At 38.5% G+C, this 25058-nt stretch overlaps 1 protein-coding gene across 1 annotated transcript in view; it reads right to left on the bottom strand.

Annotated features, from left to right (window-relative positions):
• The window catches only part of AKAP6 (A-kinase anchoring protein 6), a 288951-nt gene extending 282129 nt beyond the window's left edge, over positions 1-6822 (bottom strand). Inside the window, exon 1 of the mRNA XM_066188405.1 lies at positions 6655-6822. The gene's annotated coding sequence lies outside the window, so the exon portion shown is untranslated. The remainder of the gene's footprint in view (positions 1-6654) is intronic.
• Between the last annotated feature and the right edge of the window lie 18236 nt (positions 6823-25058).

Below are 25058 nucleotides of genomic sequence, written 5' to 3'. Positions count from 1 at the left end.
GTCACCACAATGGTTCACAGATCTATCTGCATCCCTACTCTCACCTAAGAAGTGATTGAGGTTATGTGTCACATCTTCTTCATCTGAGCCTCTCTGATCTACTTAAATTATCTTCTTTTTAGGACAAGGACAGATACTGAGGGTTTGCTTTTACTTAATAGAAGACGACTGGTAGGTAAACATCAATAAAATGCCCTGCACTATGTTAAAATTCTTGCATTAAACTACTTATGTGCCACAGAGGAAAGACAATGGCAGGCCCTGCACTGGCTGTTTACTGAGGGGCCGCCTTCTCTTGCCTTGATCTCTGGGGAAATTTGTGTCTGAGCCAAAAAGGAAGTGTAAATGCCAAATGTAGTTTTTCCATGAAGATGTCATCTCTGATCTTGGATCAGTATTTTCAGGTCGAGCCAAGCAGGGTCGGTTCTGATCTCCCTAGACCATGCTGCGAATTCTCCCCTTGATAACTATCCCCATGCTCTACCAGGTGCACCATTATTCTGCCTGGCAGCCTTTAGGCTTTCACACTGCCAGAACATGGGAGGTGCAGAAATGAAAGGAATGAAGCAGGACACTGGCTTTTCTGTCTTTTTGCTGAGACCCTGCAGTCTTCGTCAGCTGCCTGGTTTCAGTGCTAAGTACTTGAGTTACTCATTGAGAACAGTCTGCTCCTCTCCCAGAAGAATGAGCCAGAGGAAATCCCACAAAAGGTTTCCAGTTTTCAACAAGGGCAGGGTTGGCTGTATGAAGAATAATCTACTTTGCTATTTGTTGTGGTTAATGGATCTCAGGGTATGACCAAAGAGGCTTAGGTAAAATAAAGTTACCAGAGCACTACCCACAAGGAAGGCACTTTGTCGCCAAGTTAAAACACCACTGGTCTCATACAGCCACTAGTGATCATGGTCACACAGCCATAACTGCTTTGCCCACTCTCCAAAACTGAGAACAGTTTCACGTGCTTTGCGTTTCTAACCCAGCAGCAATGACTTAGTATCACACCTAGATAAATAGTATGATGTCCTAAAAAAATGCAGTCAAGAAACTCTCTTGCAGCTGTTTGTTTTCCATTGCGTGTTCACAGGTGATTTATCCCAGATTAACCTGTTTAATTAACTAAATGTGGCATAAACAACACAGCTATGTCTTTCTTATTCCAGGAAACCTCATCTGAAGTGCAATCAAGTCTGTAATTCTTTTTAAAAAAGCCAGAACCATATCATAAAATGTAAAAATTTGATCAATCATCTAAAAATATGAAAGCATTTATAACACTGCATATTCATTTGCTGGGAATATTAAATGAAAAAGGAAGAATTTAACAGAATCAAGAATTTAGCAGATTCTATTAAAAAAAATCACACAAGAAGAAAATTTGCTCAATGTCCTTATGTCCATATCCTTAAGGATATGTTGCTCATATCCTTAGTCAGTTAAGCTCTAATTGCACTGTAGTTTAAGATGGAAATGACTTACAGATCTCATCAAATTTATGTGACTGCAAGGGCTGTCAGAGAAGATGTATCAGATAGTAAGTTGAGGATATATTTGTTCTTAGTAAAAAGGCCAAGCAAAAAATCTATCTTCTTCCTACATCCATCAGCTGAGGCGAGAACACATAACTGGTTTAGAAGATAAGCCAATAACTAATTCAGTCATGTGGAAAGAGCTGCCATGAAATCCCTCCCACCACCCACAACATTCTTCCACCCACATTGTTTGTGCTGCTGCACAACCCCCACCTAAACTTTTAGAAACTGAAATTCATCTCTTGGCAATCCTAATGCTTTGTTATTTCAACCCACGATTCTTCGCTTCGTTGGCGGCATAATATGTTAATGACAATGAAATCTCTACCAGCCTAATTCAAGACCTTTGGATGTCCACAGCAGCAGTCACTTGAAAGGGAATCTATCCTTATTAGAGGAGAGAGGATTTTCAATCAATAACTGTCAGCTGTACATTTTCTTAAACATGCTGTCAATGGAATTTCTCTCCTTCCTTATATCAGCCAAATGCTTTTCATACTAACAAATGTGAGAGCCATTTAGTCACTCCATGCATCTGTTTGGATTTTAGTTTCTTCAGTAAGAATGCCAACAAAGAGGCCAACGTTGACTGTGATTTCTGTGTTATCTGCATCCACATCTAGCAGAAACTGTATTGAGACCATAAACTCATTTCCCATTCTGTAGGTCACTGAGCAGCTGCTGGTAATGATTTTTGCTCACTAATGACCTAGGTTATATTTGAATCAGTGCCCTAGAGGTGAAAAACCCTGTATTCCATTACTGATTCCCTGAGTCATAAAATCCCATGATATTTTTCTCCTAGCTGGCTTTTGCAGTATTATTTATTATCTTATAAAAATTCCATGTTCATCAACTACCAGGAAAATACAAAATAAAAAACTGTATGTATAAGAGATGAAAGTATTTGCATTAAATGACCCTCAAAATGGGGCAATACAATGGAATCAACACCATATAACAGTCAAATGGGTCGGAAGTAAGAGGCTTGTGTCCCACTGAAAGGAAATACTCTGTCAGGAGAATAGAATTGTATAACCAAATATATGAGCAACACATTATTTCTGGCATAGTAAAAAAAGCTATAGTAAATGAATTATAACCTTGGCTTTTAACCTCATTCTTAGGTAATACTCCAACATATATCACTTGCATATTTAAGTTAACATGGCCACTTCCTTGTGGATCCATTCCAACTCAACATATCCTGTGATCCTGTGAAGTATACTTCTTCTAGTAACACATTATACGTATCATTTGCCACATTATGACCTCCCATGTGTTGCATACACAATACTCCTGATGCCAACGTGGGATTAATGAAGAGAAACACCCCAGCTCTTAGGAGAAAAAAAATTTACTGTGAATCTTAAAACCCACAGATTTGTGTAGGAAATGTAGCAAGCCGTTAAAGAGAGAGGTAAGTGCTTTAGTGTCTCAGTGTACCAGTGCTCTTCAAATATAGAGTCTTTCTACCTGCTGTGCTTAGTTTCAAAATTCACCACTGCCACAGGAAAAAAGAAAAAAAAAAAAAAAAAGTCTGTTTGCTTTTTCATGGCTGCACCACATGGCTTTCACTTTCATCAAAACACAGCAAAAGTGTCACAGGGGAATCAGTCCCTTGGCTGCCTTAGTGCTGCTGATCTTTGACCTCTGAGGGAGATGGATTCCAGGCACACTTCTGCCTGACAAGTGAACCATGTAAAATCTTGATGAGGTGTATGTTTTGTTTTGTTTGATTAACAAGCCCTAAAAATCGAGGGAAAGCTCTGTATAATAACAACAAAAAAGCCCACTTTCTTTATCCATGCTTTCCTTTTGTAAATTTACTGACCTAGAACAGTAAACGCTGCCGTCTACATAGGTAAAAAAGCACATTAGTACATCAAAGCGGCATTTTAGAAAGACACAAAGGGCAACAGCTACGCGTGTAGACCTTGTGGCAAAAGAGAGCTTAGAGCCATGACGTCATAAATCTCAGCAACTCCTGCAATGCATTGAGCACGCACATGCAGCATAATGATTCTGCTCCCTGGAGGAAAAAGCTTAGGAGCAGGAGGAAAGAAGAGATTATTTTTAGCTAAGGGAACCCTTTGTCTTACAGCATTAAAAATCCTTGAGTTGGCTTCTCACAGTAGCAGCCTTGTGCTGTGCTCTGGTTTTAACTCATGGAGTGCTACAAAATGTAACAATCACAGAGTAATGTGCCACCTTCTAAACTTCCTATTTGCATTTACTTCATGCCCTTTTGCTTCCGATTAAAATTTTGCATATATACAAGCTCCAGATTTTAGCCAGAAAACTCAAAGCTGTTGTTCTCATTTATTACCAAGTTACACATTTTCCCAAGTAAAACAGACCTAAGTAATAGGAGCAAAAAGCAACATTTATTAGAGAGTTTAACGTGTAATACCTAAAATTAAACTGAATGGTCCATTCCCATTTGAACATTTTATCTTGTGAGACACAGATCTCCCTTTTCCTCTAACGCCAAAGAAATTTGATTCTACATCCATTAATAATCCCAGATGTCAGCCACAGACAACATTTTCATCAATCATTGCATTAAAGCACTGACCAAAAGATACACCTATAAAAGAAGAAAACACACTTTCCACTACCTTAATGTCTTTAATGTGTTTTCAAGATTTTAAGCCATTTTGCTGAAGGCTACTTTTAGTAACACGAAGAGACAACTGCATATACATCTCACTGCAAAAAATTTGATTTTGTTCAGCAACGAGATCTCATAACCTATTTCAGCTGCATCTTAGGTACTCCCAAGTACCATACTACGTTTTGTGGTATACCTGGCTGTTTGCTAGGGCTAATTTCGACCAACTTTGATCTGATCTTTAGTACATGTGGAAGAGCTGTGACTGCCTACTTTGCTCCATGGGGCAGGGGTAGTCTGGCATAGCTCTATTAAATGGGATAACAGGGGTATGCCTATATCACAGAAATGAAACCTGAGGTGAGCTACCCACACAGGCTCTGAAAACATTAATTCAAGTACCAAAAACAAGACAGACAGTGCAGTATTAGTCTGACTAATAAGCAGGGATAATTAGTCTATATAGAAGCTCGTACTAATGAATTTCAATGAAAATGGGCTAAATCCAATTACCTAACATTTTTTCTGGTTAAGAGCACATAGACAAAGTGTTACTATGAATTTTCTGGTCCACAGTAACTGTCCACACGCTTAACCTTTCAGTGCAACCCATACCACCATGTTCATTCCACAGCCATACCCCTAGAACAGGCCTCCTGACTGCTTGTTTGAAAAGTTATCCTGAAGAGAGAAGAAGGAAGATGTAAAACTACCTCAGGTGATACTTTACATTGGAACACAGCTGGTGAAGAGAAAAACACCCACATGCTACTATCATCACACCACAACTGTTCTCCACTACTGAGTTCTGCTTAGGGCAACCTTTTAAAAGTATTGGTATGGGGTAATGGAGACAGCAGTCAGAGTAACTCTGGCAGGGAAAGAGGAGAGAAGCATTTCCCACCCTTCCTTTATCAAAAATCATGCACTTCGCCATCCCACATCATTGGGCAACTCCTGGAAATCAGATGTCTTCAGTGAATGAGAGGCACAGATCATGATAGATCATCACATACCTACCATGCAAAAACTACAGTACAGCAGGACATGACTCTTTGACAGCAGCAAGTCTGCTCCATAAAATTCAGTCTCTGTCCCCTTTTCTACAGGTATTGTTGTTCCAGATAAACAAATCAAACTGTTCACAGCTGGTGATGTTTTTTTAAGACTATTAGAACTTGGCTCATTGCTTCAAATGCAGAAGAAATTGAAATAACACATAACCATTCAAAGACTCACCTTTCAGAAAATTGCTTCAGAACATGCAAAGCTGCCATTTTTATACAGAAATTTGTTCATTGCTATTTCAGGAAACAAGAAGATCCTTCTACAGTGTATGCCTATCCTCACCATCACTAAACAACCTGTATATACGGATTCATAAGTTTATTAATAATTGCTAGCTGTCACAGTAATTAGGAATTTGAAGTGCAATAAATAATTGCCAAATGTGTCCTAATTTCCTAGCACATACAGTAGATAAGGTATAGTGCTCACTGATATCTGATGCTATAGGTGTGCTAATTTTACTGGCATCTACAGAAACCATAAGAAAAAGAATACATTACAGAAAAAATGTCCTAACTCAAATGTTACAGTCTCAGCCTTCAAAGGAAAAGCAACTGAAATCTGTTAATAACTTGAACTTTAGCTGTGTCCTAATAAGATACAGACTTGATTCTTTCAGTAAGCAAGGCAACAAAATCAAATATTTCTAAGAAGAGGTATTAAAATCCATTGTGACCAAACACTTTCTTGGCATTCAGTTCAAAAAACAGTACTAATGAAGTATGATAATCCTTGATGGTACAGGATGTTTAAGCATCTAATTAATATTAGCTGGCAAAGACTAATCAACATTGCAAAGAAAGTTGTATAAGGTGGTCTAAGAGAGATAGATCAAGCAACACCCGCTTGAAAACAAATCCTAATCTGATTATCAATACATGGGCATTAATTAATTAATGCATGTAAACAGGTTGTCGACTAGAATTAGTTACTGGGGGGGGGGGTGGAGAGGGATGTACCACCAAACAACGTTTTCACAAAAACAACATTTTCTTCACTATTCAGTTATGTCAAAATTTTAGAGTTTCTGACCAGGAAACTACAGTGACGGATAATAGGAATTAATAGAAGGCTCAAGGATTACTGAATCTAGGACTTTTTAAAAAAACAATTTATATAATTCCAAGGGAGAAATTGCATTAAAACACTTACTCTGAAGAGTCTTTGGCCCTTAAATTGGCACAGCTGATAGGAAGACCTGAGATCCTTTGGAAAGGATCTTTAATTATGAAGAGTAATCTACTCAGATAGATAGCATGTTCAATGAAAGCACCATATTTAATTGGACTAAATAAATAAGCACTTCAGTGTAAAAAAAGCATCCTTATAACAACAAAACGATCCTGAGAAGTTAAAAGAAATGGACATATGACAGAGGAGGTACGACTGATACCAACAAAGGCTTCAAGCACCAGCAACTTGTTATCTAAAAGTCTCTCATACCTTTTCTCCATAGCCTCCCAAGAGCAGCTGCCCACAGTTCTGGCTCTTTCTCTCCTTCTTCTCTCTTCCCTCTGCAGTTCCAGCTCACTCTGTCCTGTCCCCAGCACAGCCACCTAACCCTGCCTGTCCCCCACACAGCCTCCTGTCCCTTCCTTCTCACAGCACAGCCAGCAGACTCCAGGTGACTCCCTACCAGCTCACTCACTCTTTATCACACCCAGCTGGGAGGGCAAGGCTGTTCCCACTCTTTGGTAATTAACACAGCTGCAATGCACTGGGGGCAATGATTGCCTTTTGCATTCCCTGTCCTCCCACAGACACAGGACTGAGACTCACAAAATAGGCAACCCCCTGTAAACCAGAAACACAGTGGTGAATACAGCAGAGCCATTTTAATGTTCTCCAGAAGAGTAGGAGAAGATAAAGGGGCTTGGTAGCTTTCTTTATTAATGGCATGCTAAGGTAAGAAAGAGAGAGGAAAGAGAGAGTGATGTGCAGGTCCAGAAGTGAATAAAAACAGCACTGAAATTCATTCATAGAAATGATCACCAGCCACTGCCTCACAATTGAGAAGTATTATTTTAAAACCCTTTGATAACAGTACTAAAGACCTGTTTATTTCTGGGTGACACAGTGGTTTTTATAGACTTTATAACCAGATAATCACTTTCTTTCAATAAGAGCAAAGACAAGACGAACTGATCTTGTATTGAAAAAAATTCATTTTATTCAATACCTTGAATGTAAGTATAGAAATACATACCTATATTTTTATGCATAAGTATATAATTCAATAAATGTTTGAAATTTTCTGTTTCTGTAGGGCCCACATGGGATATACTTAGCTGAACCCATTGAATAAGCAATTTTATTTTTTTAATTTTTACTTTAAAATAAAGGTGGCACTTGGAATTTCTTTTCATCAGATGGGTATGTTTCCCATAAATTGAATATAAGTCAAGGAAAGCAAAAATCCGTAATGGGATTAACATATCAGACCCAGCAACATAAACAGCAACAATTGCGAGGCTGAAAAAGAAAGAGAGGCCTGGGAAAAATGAAAACCAAGTTGTCAGTCTCCCATGTCTTGTCTGTACAGCTCAGAGAGCAAAATTAATGGGATCCTGGCCTGTACTTAATCTGAAAGCAAACATTCATTTGCAGGGACCTTCAAATTGAGGTATTTTTTTGAAGAGTGCATCCCAGCGAGATTTTTCAAGGGCTGGATTTTCCTTCTGTGTCCTGCTCTACTTCTGCTTTAGGACCTGAATTCAGTTTGTTTTTTAGCCACCCTGCAATGCTGTCTCTCTGTATATGTGTTCACAATAAGACTTACATAAGACTTATGATAGAATATCATACAAGGGGTTTTTTTGTGAACCTCTGACAGTTCATTAACCAGCATTTGTAATTCATTAAACGTTATTACAAGCCACACTAGGAACTCTTTCCTTTGGCTGAGACAACAGTGTTTCTCTATAGCTTTTTCTCTTTAAAGAGAAAAAAGGAGACTTTTGCTCATCTTTTCCTGATTTTCTCTTTCAGACAGCTGAGGGCTGTCTAGCAAACGTGCTATGGACAGCCTGCTTTAAAGGACTTGGGAAGCTGGAGTTTCGATCAGAGGACATAATTTCATTGTCTGAAGTAAATAATCCTACGTTTAAATTTTAAGAACTCTCGTCATGAACATCCAATTCAGCACTGGGTTTAGGAAAGCAGACAAATAAACAAGGACTAGTTAAATCCTATTTACTGAAATTATCTCTCCCAGTATTTGGCAGTAAAAATGAAGGGTGTCCACCTGGCACCCAATATGGATTTGCAATTGTTTGAGTTGATTCTCAGATGATTTCCAGTGCGTGAAAAATGATGACTTCCCCAATTGCTATGGGGGAGAAGCACAATCTCTTCTCATGCTAGTGAAATTGCATTTTTTTAATGGATTTCTGAGGATTTCACAAACATTCTCCAAGGCCACTGACAAACAGGTAAGGAGAGTGAATAATCTCTGTGATACCAGATGTTAAATGACTTTTGCCATTAAAAAATCCCTGTTATCCCTTCCGTTATGACACACCATCTCCTCTCTGACTTTTCATTATCCTAACCACATAAATGTTAAAGTGACCAGCTGGAATTAATGAGCACTTTAATAAACCTTGTGAAACTACTACAAGTTTTTAAATACAAACCAACGTTGTATTCTGTATTGAAAAGATATTCAGCTATTGCTTCTCTTTGAACAAATTTAATACAGAAGAAAAAAGACAAGAAAATAAAAACAGAGAAAATGGTGCCTTGATATGAAGAGAAATTAAGGGTAGGAGTACTGGACCTCTGAAAACCAGGCAAAGGAGATAATGTAATCATACCAATACAGAAAAGAAGAGAATACTCTTTTTTTTACCAGAGGTGAGTAGTAGCATTCCCTTAACTTCTGCTCTTTTTTCAGATGTTGGTGCTGTGAAGTTAGTGCTCTAGTAGTAGTAGTGCTGTTAGTGCTGTAATATTTGTATTCACAGCTCCTAGATAAGTAATACTGATATTTTAGATGTCTGCTGAGAGCTTGTGATATAACAAGTTGTAAAACACACTATTGGGAACACAGGAAATATTAATTCCCATGTTTCAGGATAACCACTTCCAGGGCTCGAGAAGGTCAAGATGACATTTCCTGCATAGCACATAATTGCTCCCCAATTAGTGCAAAGATTTTCGCCTAAAAAGCCCTTGTAAAGTCAGAAAAGACAAAGCAATGTTTCTTTTCTTTTCTCTCTGTTGCAATAAAAACATTTTAGATTTTCATTTTGAAAATTAAAACAATCAGACTTCTAAGAAATTTTGTTTTAGTTTTCTTTTTAAATTAAATTTAAAGGATTTTTTAAACAAAGTATTTTTACTATACTGATTGATTTTGGTAAGAATCTGAAACAGCCTTTTCTGGTAAATGAAAAATTAATCCAAATATTTAAAATATTTTCAGAACAAAAAGGTTAAGAAGGCAGGAAAATATTGTTGCGGACTCAGGATTAAGTTGGTGAAAAAGTCATCTGGGAAATTTATTTTTTTACTAGAAAAGAAAACTGGAATAAGAGTGTTGAAGATAGTCCTGGAAGAAGACAAATTTACAAAATGTTGTCAGTTTTCAGCAAGGAAAAGATTAAATTAAATCCTCACAGTTCACCAAAAAAAACTCCAAGCAAACCAAGGTGTCAAAAAGATGTAAAAAAAAAAGATGCAAAAAAGCTGTAAAGCTCTTCAACATTATTATCATTATGAAGAAGAAGATAAAGAAGAAATAAAGAGCAGTCACATATTCAAGAGATAAGAACAGGATATTCAGTTTGTTTTCTATTCCCTTGAAATATTAAGTGTCTTTCATTTGAACACCATGGGCCTTTGTGAAACCTCTGCGTAGCAGTAACTGTCAAACAAGGTGAGGCTCAGAGGCTCTATCCATTTGCACTGCTTAACTCGGGAAGCTCAGCTGCAACATCCTGTGCTGAAATGCAGAACTCTCACCTGCATTCTGATGTAAGGAACAGACACAGTGTGGAGGGTGTTTAGAATAAAAGGTCAGAGGAGGGTGAGACTGCCTTAAAGCTGTGTTTTCCAGAGAATTGGTTACCGAAGGCTGGCAAATCATGGAAGGTATGAGAGCTTTCAAGAAGAAAGGTTCTGTTATGGATTGATCACAGCAGTTTCTACTGGCAAACATTAAGGCTCATGAGCTTTGTTCGTGCATTTTTCTGTGTTAAACTTTTTCAGATATTTCAATAGCAACATCAGATGCAGTTGAATTCGATCACCACAAATCAGATTTGTGATCAGGAAAGTCAGTCACCCATCTCAGCTGCTCATTCTGCCAGTACCATCTTTTTCAGTACCATGGCAGCAGATGTTGTGAGCTACATTCTCCCATTATTCTCCCTGAGCAACTTTTCTGCAAATAACTTCAATGCATAAGTGAACTTTCTTCTCACTGGCAGAAGATCTGATTGCAATCTTTATCATAGGCTTTTCCCTAGCCTCTATCCCCTATCATTACCCATCAACCGATGATGTTTTTCTAAGAGCACTTACTATTGTTGGAAATAGTAGTCAGTACTTACATTTGGAAGAGGTGCTTGGGAGCACCTGTGCTGCGCAGCAGAACAGATAACATCAGAGAGGAAGGAAAAAAATGCAGTGAAAAATGAGCAGTTTCTCTAATAGTTGTTTCCTTTTGGAAAAAAACTCTTCACGGCCTTGTTCAGGCTGTGTAACCTATCTTGCAAATAAAACATCAATAGGATATTAGATTTATTGTTTTGAGGCAATTAAAGTTTTTCCGGGAAAAAGAGAAATGTCAGAACGTTTAGCCTACTGCATGTTTTTCTAAAATAGGGTGCCAAGTGTGTGTGTGTGTATATATATATATATGAAAAAAAAAAATAGGAGAATTCACCATGTTCCTGTGTTCTTCTGAAACTCACTTAATTCATCTTCCAGTACTGAATATTTTTTATGTGAGATTCCAAGATTCATGACTTTGTATTTCAGTTGTAAATGGATGAAAAGATGTGTTAACAAAAAACCAGGAGTGTATCACTAGAATTTTGCAGAATGAAAGTTTTATTGCTGAAGAAAAAGGTAGGGGAAAAACGAGGTCAAGTTCCCTACTGAATTAAATGCTCCCACATCACCCCACACACTAGCAGTGAAGCAGATAACCTATCTGCAAAGCTAGAGCTCAGTTACATGAAGGTTTCTTTCTCCTTTTCCTATAAAAGGCAAATGGAAGAAAAATTACAGTTAGATGGCAAGTGAGTTATGAAGGATAACATGAAAGTGAAGAAATAACTCACAAGCAAGGCTCTTCTTTTTCTTTAAAACATTTCAGACATTAAAAACAGTTTTTTTCCCCTAAATTTCTATTGTCTGCTGAAGCATTCGCATACTGCAAATCAAAAAACAGCAGTAAGTAGATTCTGGCTCAAGATTCAACCTCTGACAAAGAAAATTGTAAGTAAAATGTACAGTCTGATTTAAACCACCTACTCAGGAACCTCTGACTGACTGCAGGCCATAATTTTGCAAACAAAAATCTTTCTCATGGGCAGGGATTACAGTTCATAGAATAGATGGGGTGGAAACTATATTTTCCTTCTTGGTTTTTGAGCTCATGCCTGTTACCATCTACAGCCCAAACAAATGGACCCACTGAGTGCCAAGGGTTTTAGCCAGTGGGATGAGTTCATGGGTGGCTAGTCTGCACCGAAGGGGTTTGGCTGTGTGAGCCGTCCAAGATTTGAGTCTTTGTGAGCGGTTTGCTCTTCTACACCCTCTCCAGCCACACAGATGAAGGGAAGAGGAAAGAGAAAAGCAAAACTCCAGGAAGGAGCCTGAGAGAAGCTGCAATTAAAATAGGCCTGGCCAAATGCCAGCCCTGAATGCCTCTAGATACAATGGGTCCTAAACCTAAATTAGGCCAACTGCCAGGCTTGGGGACGCATGCACAACCATAATCTCCCAAGAGCAGACAGACAGCAAAGTTCAATTGAGTGTTCTCAGTTCACCAGTCAGTCAGAGAAATCCTCAGGCACAGCAACACATGCCAAACGTTTTTCACGTACAACACAAACAAAAAAAAGAAATTAAAAATGTATTCAATTCCTATCACTTTGGAGAAAAAGCGGGAGAGAATTTGAGATCTGGGAAGAGAAATACTAAAATGCACATATGGGCAGAGCTAGGAAAAATTTTAAAGCTATTTTTTGACAAGGCCACATGCCTACACTTGAATGACACTGATTTACCTTTCATTAACAAGCACAATTGCAAAAACGTTGGTGAAGAGGGAACAAATTAAATAAGAAAGCCACATGGCAATACAGTTTGGGTACAATTTATGTTTGTTGCATTCTCAGCTTGTACAAGACAGACTTCCAGTAATCCCCTCTTTGACACTAGCACCGTGATGCAACTTATTCTCTTCATTAGGCTCAGTTATTGGCCATCTGTCTGTGCAGAAAAAAGAGTCCGAATATCATTTCTTCCTCATAATGTGGAAACAATAATGAAATACATTACAGGAAAAGCAAGCTGGAATTAGGATACTTCTCAGTTCAAACGAGAGAGAGCTGGAACCCATACTAAGGCTGCTGGACTCCAAGTCCTGCCACAGCCACATACCAGGAGCCAACTGCGGGGACTGCCAGTGAGGAAAAAAGCATTAAATCACAGCCAGCACCACTTTGGGTCTGGAGTCCGATGAAAAGAGAGTTTTAGTTATTAATAATGCCACTGTAAAGAAAACAAACCCTGCAAACACGCACACATTCAAAGCGCAAAGCAGCCCAGGGAAAGCGGCCCTGAGGGTGAGGTCGGTCCTCACAGCCTCCTGCAGCACTGGGCTCTGCTCTCCTTCACATTAAGCACAGTAAAGATGCTGTCTCAGGTTTTTGAGTATCAGGATTTAGCATCTTCCACCCATCCTCTCCTCATTTCCACAGCAGAAAAAAAAAGAAAAAAAAAAAAAGAAAAAAAAAAAACCAAACAGGCAGGGACAGGTTGATAGAGTTGTTTTTGGCTTACGTGGAGCCTGTTGTCTGGGAAGCGCCCTGCAAAGGGTGTGTGGCTGACGCCAGGGACACGTGGTGGCAGGGCTGCAGGTGCTGGGGACAGTCCTGCTGGCTACTTGTGAGGTGGCTCTGCAGCCCAAGAAGGGAAAAGAAGCACAGCAGGTCAGTGAGGCAGAAGCACCCTTGGTCTGGGTCAAAAGGACAAAGCAAGGAGCTGAGAACTGACACCCACCTGGGCCTGCTCACTGCTCAGCCATGGGCCAGCAGCGCTGGACAGGGCAGTCAGGAGCAAAGATACAGGTCAGAGTGTAAGCTTGTCACCAGGAGATACAGAATACTCCTTCTGAAGGGAAAAAACTAGGGAACATTTTGGTAAAGTTCATTCCCCTGCAGATTCTGAAGACAGGGATAGATTGGATCTTGGAAAGATCCACGGCTCCCAGCAGTAAAACTGAAAAATCTGGCCTAACTAGCCAATAGTTGCAGCTATGAAATTAGGTTTGCCCTAGAACTTACCTTTGTCAGTCTGAATCACTGATTGTATTTTTACCTTTCTTTTGTACAGTGTTTATGCAGAGATCCTCATAAATAAACCTGAGGATATTGAACCTCGCCATCTACTAGATGAAAAATTAATTCTTGTCTTACTGATTACCAGCATTTCTAGGAAGTCAGAGATACCAAAAGAAAGAAAGAAATACACAATGATTTCTGTGCACCTTTTCTCCAAAGGATACAACCACGTGGTATTCATTGTCTGTTGGTTTTTTTTTTTCTTTTATGATTGACAGAAGTGAAGAAAGTCTCCCAAAGGAGTATATAAATAATTTAAATAGCACATACAGTGGCTGCCAGTTCCCAGCCAAATTCACTCTGGCTGTAATTCTGCTTGGCTCTCGCATTCCATCTCCAAAGCAGAAAAACCAAATGTGTAACAGAGAATTAAGAAAGAACAAAAAATACCAGGAACCCTCTCTAGTAACAGTTATAATCTGTCTGGATATAATTTAAAATCTAAGCTGCATTTTCAGAAAGGTTATAAAAAATTATGTGTTGAACTGCTCTGGGATCTTGGGATGGAAAACAATACCTATATTCTAAATCTTTGTTAACTACCACAACTTGCATACCATTACTTTGAACACAGCCAATCCAAAGTTATTGAAAAAGGTGCTATAAGAGTATTTTAAATCAGGGCATCAAGCCAGAGAATATTAAAGTATATAAGCTGCCTTCCTGCCTCTAGAGGTTTTAATGCAACGAAGGCTTGAACTCCTGTTAGCCTTGTTACATGAATTATGATGTACTAACTCTTCATCTGAGCACAACCAGTCCATTGTAAATGTAGGGAAAAGGGATATTACCCTCCAGTGAAACCCAAGCATTGTTTTCTCTGACTTTTTTCCTTGGCAAAAAAAAAAAAAAAAAAAAAAAAAAAAAATTAAAAAAAAAATTTAAAATTAAAATTTTCATTTCAACACTACAAAAATTTTTAAGATCATGGTTTGTGTGATGGTTTGCAAGACCACATGAAAATGACTTCTTTTGGGGTTTTTTTATATCATTAGGGAGTTAAGGTGTTCTTTTTCTTGTAAATTTTCTAGAGAATTAAATGTGTGCACAAGTTAATTTGGAAGTTGAAATAAATTTCATTACTTTAAGGAAAACATGGTTTGCTACAGCAGCCCAAGAAAAATCGATGATCTCTATTTTTGTATTTGAACATTTTACCAGCTACAATTTGAAATAAACCTGTGCTGAGGGAGAGGAAAATAAATACAGATTTCCTATCAAAGTTAAAGCACAAAGCACAAGCATCATTAAACTTTTCAAAATCTTTGTCAGAGGTAAGAATGTTGTATCTGAGAGGAAAACCAAAAGAGAAAATTGAAAATTACCCTTGTTTGAATTCCTGATATAGGATTTTACCTTTTAAATCTGTTAGAACTCCTTCCTAATCCACAGCTATAGAGGCATTTGAAACAGCAGCTCTCAAGAACTAAATGTTTTGTGGTTTATTCTACTATGGAATCATTTACTGAACAACCAAATTGCTTGTGATACTAAGAAATAATTGTATGGTTTCTCAGCATTATCTTAGGTGTCAAGAAACCTTCTTTTGCAATGTAAAAATACTGCAACTCATCCTGCACTGCTGTGGGTTTAGGACGTCAGACTGATGTAAGCATCATTACTGAACTTGAATTAACTGCACTATACCGATTAACATGGGAGTCCATAGCCGTGTTATCTGTGGAAGGAGCTGCCTTTTAGAAAGTTCCAAAGAACACTTCTGCCTCTGAACTAGCCACTGCTAATGGTGATGTTTCCCAAGGCTCTTTGGGGAGAGCAGTGTTCTTCCCACTCTGGTAAATCCACACCACTCTGTGCACTCCATTGAAATCATCTTGCTGATGCTTACCTAGGTCCCAATTGTTGTATTATTATTTGCGTTGTGTGTACTGCCTCAGTAGGTGTTCTACCAGTGCTCAAGCTCTTCAAGTTTATTCCTGTTTGTTTAAAATTCAAAAAAGAATTGCAGGTGACATTCACTTTCTAAAAGTGTGGGGACACTAAACATGGGCCTGATACGTGCATATGGCAAAAGCTTATGTTTTTTAACATAAAAAAGTTATGTACGAAACACTACAAAAAGTTATATCTACCATGGATAAAAGTCACCTGACAGGGATGTCAGGGTGAATTTTTACCCAGCAAACTCCTCAGAATTTGCTCCTTTTGAAAAGCTTATAAAACAAATATTAGATGAAACAGAAGTGGTTTTACAGAAATCGTAGAACCTGCTTTACAAGTACAAAGAATGTGTACTATTTATCTGCATGTGTAAGTAATTAAAATTCAAAGTATTAACATGAATAGTAAGAATAACAAGAACTTTAATGAGTCCCTGTGGAACACAGACCAAGCTAGTTTGTTTGGCTAAAAACTTTCATAAATATAACTGCAGAGGACTTGTGCACACAAGAACAATAAAGCAGAGTAACTGCCTGAAAAAGAAAACCAAATAAAGGTGAACAAAGGAAAAAAGCATGAATAAATATAACTCCAGTGTAGCAAATTTAAATGAGAACTGGAGAAAACTCATCAGGATGTAGTAAAGAAGGCAGCTAAACAAGCATTGCTGTCTCTCAGCCACTGCCTTTATCTCCCACTCCATGCTTGTTTCATGTCACAAAATCAAGACAAAAGCAATAAAAGTGACTTCTGAAAAAATAACAGATGCATCATACTGAAATGTACACAAAGATAAACCACTTTCACCAGATGACAACTCAACAGTCAAAAGAAATTTCTCTGCAGTCCACTTCTGATGCTGGAAATGGATCTGAGTTGGCTTCTTAGACAAGAGCGTGCATCAAAGCACGCTGTCCTCCCCCAGAGCATCTTTTAACAACCTCATAAGTCTTTTGAGCGCAAATTTTCCAAATATGCTCCAAGGACACAAAAGAAGTCAGTCACTCCAATCCCTGTTTTAACTGAAGGATTTGATTTACCATCCAGAACATATTACCTTGGGGCACATGACAAGGTCACATCTCACTACCCCCATTGCATGGATTTTCAAACTGTTTGTGAAACAGCTCCCAGAGGGCTGTATTACAGTACAGCTTTAAAGCACATAGAAATGAGAGAGACTGCTCTGTAAAATGTTACATTTTAACATAAAACATAGCCCCTGAATCATAACCAACTTGGACATGGACTGAATAGGGCAGAAAACCTGAAAAAGATAGAGTGAAGGTTGTACCAGCGCACACCTTCCCTGCTTATTTTCAGAGGCCTGAGAATACCCTTCATTAACCTGGCTGGACCCACATCTGGCTTTCACAGACCTAGCTTCCAGCACTTTAGAGTCTAGTACAACATGTAGTCCAGGAAGCAAAAAACAGACCAAACTGAGGGGTTGTGTCTGTGTGGGGATCATGGTCATGAGCCTGCTTCTGAAATTCAGTTTCTCCAACAGCTATCGGTCTTAAAACAAGACCAGGATACCAAGTAGTGGTTCTTTAGTTTCATCCTATCATTAAATGTTATTTGAGACACAGAAGGGTCGCATCCAGATCCATTCTCCACTTGAAACATTTTGAAAGTTTTTTCCTACACAGGCTCCTTTAATCGCTCTTTAAAAACTGGGTTCGAATCTTTGCCACAATTAACATTTATGTACATAACATTCAGTAAAGCATGAACAGAAAGGGGAAAAAAGCAGTAAAAATGCTATTTTTAGTTATTTCAGGTCAAAATAATAAAATCATTTCAACACATAGTAAACATGTATTTGTAGACACAAAGCCACAGTAACATTGTCTGCACCAACAAAACAAAACCCCATAATATTAATTTCTGTTATCTGTAGTGAAATGCACTGATGCAACGCTGGAAATCTTCTAAATGGAAATAATGTGCTCAGACACATCAGTTTATGATTCTCTCTATAAACAGGTTTTGTGCAGTATTTACTTTTGTCAGCATCAGCTTGTCTACTGCCACTTTTGAATTGCAGCAGGTTTCTGCAATATAAGAGCCTCAAGAATAATAAAAAAATGGTTTCCTGATTCAAGAGACTAGCCTCTAGCACAGGCAAGCGTTATTCTGGCTATAATACAATTCACATCTGGTTAAATGAGATGTAATGCATAGAGGGTCTCTGTCATGCAGGCCTGATGCATTAAGTCTTTATTTTTCCTGTTTGCTGAGCTCTAAGGTTCAGTGGTGAATGTGAATGGAGATCTCACAGACCTTTTCTTTTTTAGCTTAGAGGTCAAACCTACTGCATGAAATACAGAAATAAAATGCTTTTTTTTTAAACTAACCCATGGTAAGGATTATTAGTCTTATGTATTCTGTCAAACAGGGATAGTTAGTTTGTACAGTAAGGTCATTACTTAACACAGACAAATTTTAGTGATTTGCCTCAGTTGCATTCCTGACAAAATAAAGTAACAGTAGCAACAGCAAGTTGACATTTGTTTTCACAGAGAAAATTATTTAAAGTGTCAGAAGTGAGTATCTCAAAGTGGTAGAAAAAAAGGAAAGCTGCTTTCTTAAGAGAACAGACTTGAAAAACTATACGCACAATAAGGACAACCCAAAGTAACAGCCAACACAAAACATGTATAAATGCCATGAGTTCTGCTTTACATCCGAACCACTACCCGTTTATTTTTAGACCATGAACAGGCTCAAACAAAAGCTTCTTTTAAATGACAAGAAGGAGTAATTAATTTAGAAACATGAAAATACTTATTTATCTGTGCATATTGGTCAAAGTCTTAGTAACAGTTAAGTTCTTGTGAACTGAGTGAAGAGATTAAGGAAGGTTTCGACATTGCCAGAAAAAGGATTTTTAGCCAGGAAAAATGCAAGGGAATCCATCTGTGAGAAAAGAAACTGAAACGCAGTGATAAAATATGAGCAAACGTTCAAGGGAGGCATGTGATCACAGGCAAACTGGGATAAAGCGAAGAAAGGAGCAGAGGTGTTGGAACTCTGCAGGGGTCAGCTCTCCCGGGGCATGCTTAGCCGCTTTGCTCACAGGGCTGGAAGCACACCAGCTCCCAGACATGAACCTGGAGATCTGAGCCATGACATAAAACCTCTGAGGGGAGGCATCCTGTCCTTCTTTCTACGCAACACAAGAACTCGGGGCTGTGTGCCTCCTGGCCTTTAGCTGTAATGAACTTGTCAGCTGTCTTAACGCACAGCTCTCTGCTGGGCCACTGACTCAGGTGTGTCCTGTCCCCTGGCAAACATTCTGGGCCTGGAGGCCTGCAGCCAACACAAACCATCATCTTAACACAGTGACTGCCAAGTGGCAGAGAGAGGAGGAATTTGCGTGATCTTACTCAACAGCTTCTGTGTGCACAAGGTCTTCAGGAGTTCTGCTTGATTTGCTGTCCAAGTTGCTGCTCAGCATTGCTGAGCAGAATCTCTTAGGAGAGAAATGAGGAAGCCATTCAGACTGTAAACAGGAGCATCACTCCTACATTTAATTCAGCCTGAGAAGACCTGAAACTGTCAGTGAATGCTTTCAATGATGAACAACAAGTTTTGTGAATTGAGTTGTGAAAGAGAAGAAACCTGAAAACTGGCCACAATATTTTAATCAAATAGGAAAGTAAGTAGTTTTTTAGAATGGTTCAAGCAGGTCTGATTGTTCAAAGTTATAAATTCATTTTAAAAGATGCAACTTTCATAGATCAAACAATTAGGTACTCATTTTTAAATAAAACTTAACACATTATTACTGAAAGCTTGTGGAGTGAAGTATTTCACAAATCTTATTGTGCTCCAGAAAGCATTATGGTATTTCATGGAGAACAAAAACATTCTGGGATTTGGTTTTGATCTGCCTAGTTCTATGCTTTCTTTTGCCTGCTTCACTGTTAAAAGAAACTTATGCACTGAGCTCTGAAGTTCAGCTGAAGGCAGCTTATTTGTGGTCTATTCACAGCACCAGGTGCATGGCTGGAAACCCCTGGCTACGTCACCTTATCCTGCCTTCACGAGGAGCACACCAACTCATGCCAACCAAAAAATCTCACTGCTCAGGCCCAAGCAGTGGGCTGCTGCTCAGAATAAAATAACCACTTGTGGGCTAAATGAATAATACTAAATGGAGCCAGAAAACCATCAGATCCCCCAGACCACTGGAATGATGAGGGCAGCTTATCTAAACCACATTCATAGCAAAATGTTTGCTAGCCAAAAGAATTCATGTGTCCCTGTTAAAGATAAGGTATCTTTGTGCCTATTCAAAGCAGCACAATGAAAAATACACTTGAGTTTATTGAGGATCTTCTCTCACTCCAAACTCAGACACATGATCTTCCATAACATGAGCACTACCCAGTAAAGCTTCTCAATTCCCAGACACACTAAAAAAGTCACAGTTGTGTGACATGATTGGGGCCTGGCAATCTGGAGATACCAGTGGACAGCACAGCGCAGATGGTCCAAGCTCCCAAGGGGTTTGTTGGGTCCTGATTCCTTGGGCTCTCCTCACCATATTGTCTTTTGTCTGGAGACCACATAGGCAGCACTATTTTTGGGAGGCGCTTCTTTTCTTCCCTGTGGTGAACGCCCTTCTTTGGATGAAGTACCCTCTCTCTTTGAGATGCTTTTTGCTCTTGGTAGTGCTGTGGTTATTGTGATTTTAGTAAATTGTTATTCCTGTTAGTTCATTATGGGAAGGGGCATGGGGAGAAAGGGAGCAGCATTAGTGGGGTTGAACTTACCAGCTGGGTTTTAAACCATCACAATGTACTAGTGCTTTCTGAGTGGCTTTGCAATCAATTGGCCCTATGGTTATCCCACACTTTTGTTAATAAAGCCTTCACATTCAAACCACAAATTATTGCAGGACAATTACAGTGCATTCATTATCAGATCCTGTGTGCATAGCTGAATATAAATATATTATGAAGAACATTAGAGAAATACATTTCCTAATAGGATGCTTTTCTTTAAGCAATCCTTTCATGTTATTACCTTTTACAGGTGTACAGTAAGTTGTTTGCCTTGTCACTTGAGAAACTGCTGCTTCAAGACTTCGGAATGCACTGTCAGCACTGAAGGTAGTGATAATGATATCACATTCCAGAACCAGCAAAACTTGACTAATGGCCTCTATTGCAATGAGGAATCACATTGCAGAGCTATGGATTTACTTTCCTATGAATGTAAAGGAAGTGAGAAGAATGAGAGGGATGTGTGTTTAAAAGGCCAGAACCTGGACCTTCAGACAATGGTATTTATTGCACAAATTAAAGTTGTGGATTTGAGGCTGCGGGGACTGTTGCTTTTATCTAGCCCTGGAACTGATGAAGGGAGCCATAAACTCAATAGTCAACAAACCTTAAGGAAACATGGCACTGAGAATTAGCATGTACTAAGTGAGATATTTATTACAGAATTCAGTGCCAAATATATTTGCATTGTTTGTAAAACATTGCATGTGTCTTTCCAGACAAAGCTAAGGACACTGCAAGAAATTCTTTCAATGTTAGAACCAGGAGTTATAAAATGTTGATTAGGTACTCTGAAAAATGGGAAGCATTTAAACATTTTCAATATATTGAAGTAATTCAGGTGTGAAGACATCCAACTTATATCACCCAACTATATTTCTCTCCTGAATGCTAGAAGCATCCAGTAAAGAACAAACATTAATTCTTGAATCCTCACTGAACAAAGCAATTTTTACATTTCTAAGCAAGGCAAGCCATGATAATGGCATTTGCATTAAGTTTACACACTTTAAGAAGAGGCACATCTATTCTCATCACTCAATTCAGTAACCATTTTAAAAAGCTGCTTTTGCTGTCACCCAGGCTTACTGTGTGTTTTGTGTTTTCTCTATCATCCTTCTCAATGACAGCATTAGATCACAGAGTTGTAGCATGATTTAATAGCTAGTGTTTCAGGAGTAATTAGTAAGAAAGCCACCTGCCTCTGCACTTCTTGGAAAGGCAGAATGCCTCATCCCCCACCACCCTGTCACTCATGTGCCTACTGAGAGGGGACCTGTAACAGAGTGGTTCACACTATTTGAGCCTCTCCAGTGGACAGAAACACCCACAAAACTGTGCAACAGAGTTACAAACCAGTCTCCCCAAATGAACGGTACTGTTTTAAAAGGACACACTGGTAATAAAACCAGGTCTTATAGTACATTAGCCAAGGGGTTAATCAGCCCTACTTGTTATTTACAAGACACAAGAGGTATTAAGTAGATGTCATTTGTACTCATGGAGTGGTTAGGACTGTGCCTAGTTTGGACCACCAATATCCTTAAAAGAAAGGCAAAAAATACATTTTTAAACAAAACTACAAAAAATCCCTAAAGAGATTGTGTTACTTGGACAAAGGTAAGGGAGTCATGAAAAGCAGTAAGAGACAAATGGGCCACAGAAGTCTTCCAGCATCTAAAGATCACCATAAAGGTGACAGTAATAAATATCCACCACGTCTGCTTGCAATAGAACTAGAAGAATTCCATTTATCTTGCAGTAAAGAAGATTTAGCTTGGCTACCTGGAGAATCTTTCTTCCCATAAGGCTACTGAATCACTAAAATAGGACTGAGAGAAAACCGTGGAATTTCACAAGTTTAGAAGAAAAAAATAGATGAATTTCCAAACTGTAAGAATGATTACAATCTACATTTGTATATTCAATGAAAATACTTATTTTATAAAATGTCTGGTGTGTCAAGAATTTTTTCATCTCAATTGTAGTGTAAATTTAGAATGAGCATATTGTATTAATACTGATTAATAGTGATTAATGAGCATAATGCATTGATTAAACAAGACAACTTAAATACATAGAAATAGTAAAAAAAAATCCACTTGCACAGCACAGAGCTAAAACCCTTATGTTAACACGTGCAACCATTCCCATTTCATGCAGCTTATTTTTGCGTCTTCACTTTTATTAACAACTACGTTCCTCCCCCTTTGAAGACTTCCGCCTTAATTCTAGTTTTTATCCATTTCCATATTTGGGTCCCTATTTTATGTCCTTTTGAAAATTACTAAATGCTAAATTATTATTAAATGTTATATAACTCCACCCCCCCCACCCCCAACCACACATTTCTTAAACGATCTGTGCAGTGTCCACAACTTCCAGAATTTTGTTAGCAGAAACAACCAAATGGTCATAGATGTCTACCACCTAGCAAGGGAAAACAGAAAAAAGTAGGTCAGGGGAAAAAAAAAAAAGTGAGTGAAGATATAAAATCATTCTAAGGCCTCTCAATTCTAAATGCAGTTCCTATTGTATCTTTATTCTTTCTAAAAATACCCACAAATTTATTACCATCCTATTGATATTGTATTCAATTAAATTTTGCCAATCTGATTTACAAAACTCAGCATAATCCCAGCTATTGTACACTTACTTTTTTTACTGTACAGGTGTGGTCCCAAGAAGGTGCCAAATACCCCACAGCATGAAAAGTTCCTTGTTCCAGAAACTTGTGATTTAAGCATAATATAAGAGGGAACAGCTGGCTGTAATAAATGGGCATGGCAACAGAGAGTCTAACAGTGGGTGATGAGAGTCAGGCAAGGTCACTCTTCTCCTTTTGCTACCAGTTTCATTTGGGGAAGTAGGGAGGGCCAGAGAATTTTCAGCAGTAAGCTTACTAAAAACACAATTTGCAGTTCTTCCAATAAACTGAAGGGTGAGATCAGATCCCTAGATTTGAGAAGACCACCATACTGGTGCCCGTGCATTTTTACACACATCTTTAAAACAACTAATTTTTAGGGGCAAAGGGGAAAAGGACTTCCATTATTTCCTGCTCAGTATGTGCACATGAAGATGTCATGCACATATGTGAACTTCTTTCTTCCATTTACACAATTCATTATCTCCTACATAAATTAAAATCAGAAGGATGAGGGGAAAGTTCGCAGTTGCGGAACAGAAGTGTGTTCCTTTAAGCCTCTTGAGGAAAAGGGCAAAGACTCACATTGCTGATGTAAAACAAGAGGTTAGTTTTCTAAATTTTACTTTCAAAATCAGAGGGAGAGAACTTTTCCTCTGCAGTATTTAAAGAGAACAGTACACAGCCATTTACCAAAGGTTTCAAGGATCCAACTGCATATGAAATGCCAATCTTTGAGACCATGCCCTGCCTAGAAACAAAATACTCAGCTACCCTGAGAGTGCCTGTAGGAACAATGCAGCTGGATCTCTTCCACAGAGAACAGGGACAAATTCCCAATACAGAAACTCCCAGATTTTTCTGAAATTCATTCACCTTTATTTTCTTCTCTGCTTCTAAATACCAGTTATATTCATAAAGCATGGATGCTGTCCAGGAAGCAGAAAGACTAAAAATTTATGCACTTACAGCAAATTTGAGTTTTAGTTTCCAAGACGCTGGAAAACTCAACATGTTGTGCTATACATAGCTGAATCTGAGACATTTGGGGACACAGAATTCCTAGATTAATGAGCAAACAGAAGTGTCAGAGAGCCCTTTTCATAACCCTCCATGCACATATGCATGTATGTGAGACTTCCACTGATCATGTCGGAGCCGTCTGCCAAGGACTTTGCAAGTAAACAAGAACTTTCATCCCCTCCTCACTAAGTGTACCTACACCAAAGCAGATTTGCAACATTTCCATCCCCACTTAGCTTCTGCTTCTTTAAGGTGAAGACCAGCATTTTAACAATAGCACATTGACTTGCTCTACCTTTATCAGAGTAACTTTAACCAAAGATTGTTTTCTGTCAACACTTGCTTAGACCTTTTTATCTCAATTAATACTTTCACTGTCTTAGTATGATTTTGGGCACATACAGACATCATGTCTTTTTAAAAAAGAAACCGGGTACAGTCAGAAATGGTAATACAATGAATGAAGGAACACAAGTGTGCTAAATATTTTTGAGAGACAGGTTAGAAAATATACATCTGGCATTTATACTCAGCCAGATTATGTCCTAAGACTATAAGACAGACTATGATAGCCATTTTTGTAGTCAAATTTCCAGTAAGGAAAAAATTAAGACATGCTTTCATCTGCTCTAGCAAAACTTCTCTTGGAAGTTACATTCACAGAATGGTTCTCTTTGCTTTGTACATGGGTGCTCCAGATACTGCAGTTGCACTATTGCCAGTTGCAGTTGAAAGCAAACTTCCGCCAATTCAGGCAAAAAAAGGTCACCCTAGTTGTTCTTTAATAATAAAGGATGTCAGCTGTCTCCTTTTTATATTCTCAGGAAGAAATCTGGATCTCTTTCACTCACCATCAGAATAATGAATAATCCAGGGCCTCCTGTATGCAGCTACTTCAAC

The sequence above is a fragment of the Chamaea fasciata genome, unplaced genomic scaffold (assembly GCF_029207755.1).
Source record: "Chamaea fasciata isolate MVZ Bird 193981 ecotype frontalis unplaced genomic scaffold, bChaFas1.0.hap1 SCAF_7, whole genome shotgun sequence".
NCBI classification, from domain to species: domain Eukaryota; kingdom Metazoa; phylum Chordata; class Aves; order Passeriformes; family Sylviidae; genus Chamaea; species Chamaea fasciata.
The sequence above is the reverse complement of the archived record's forward strand: the minus strand, read 5'-3'. Positions and strand labels throughout refer to the sequence as shown.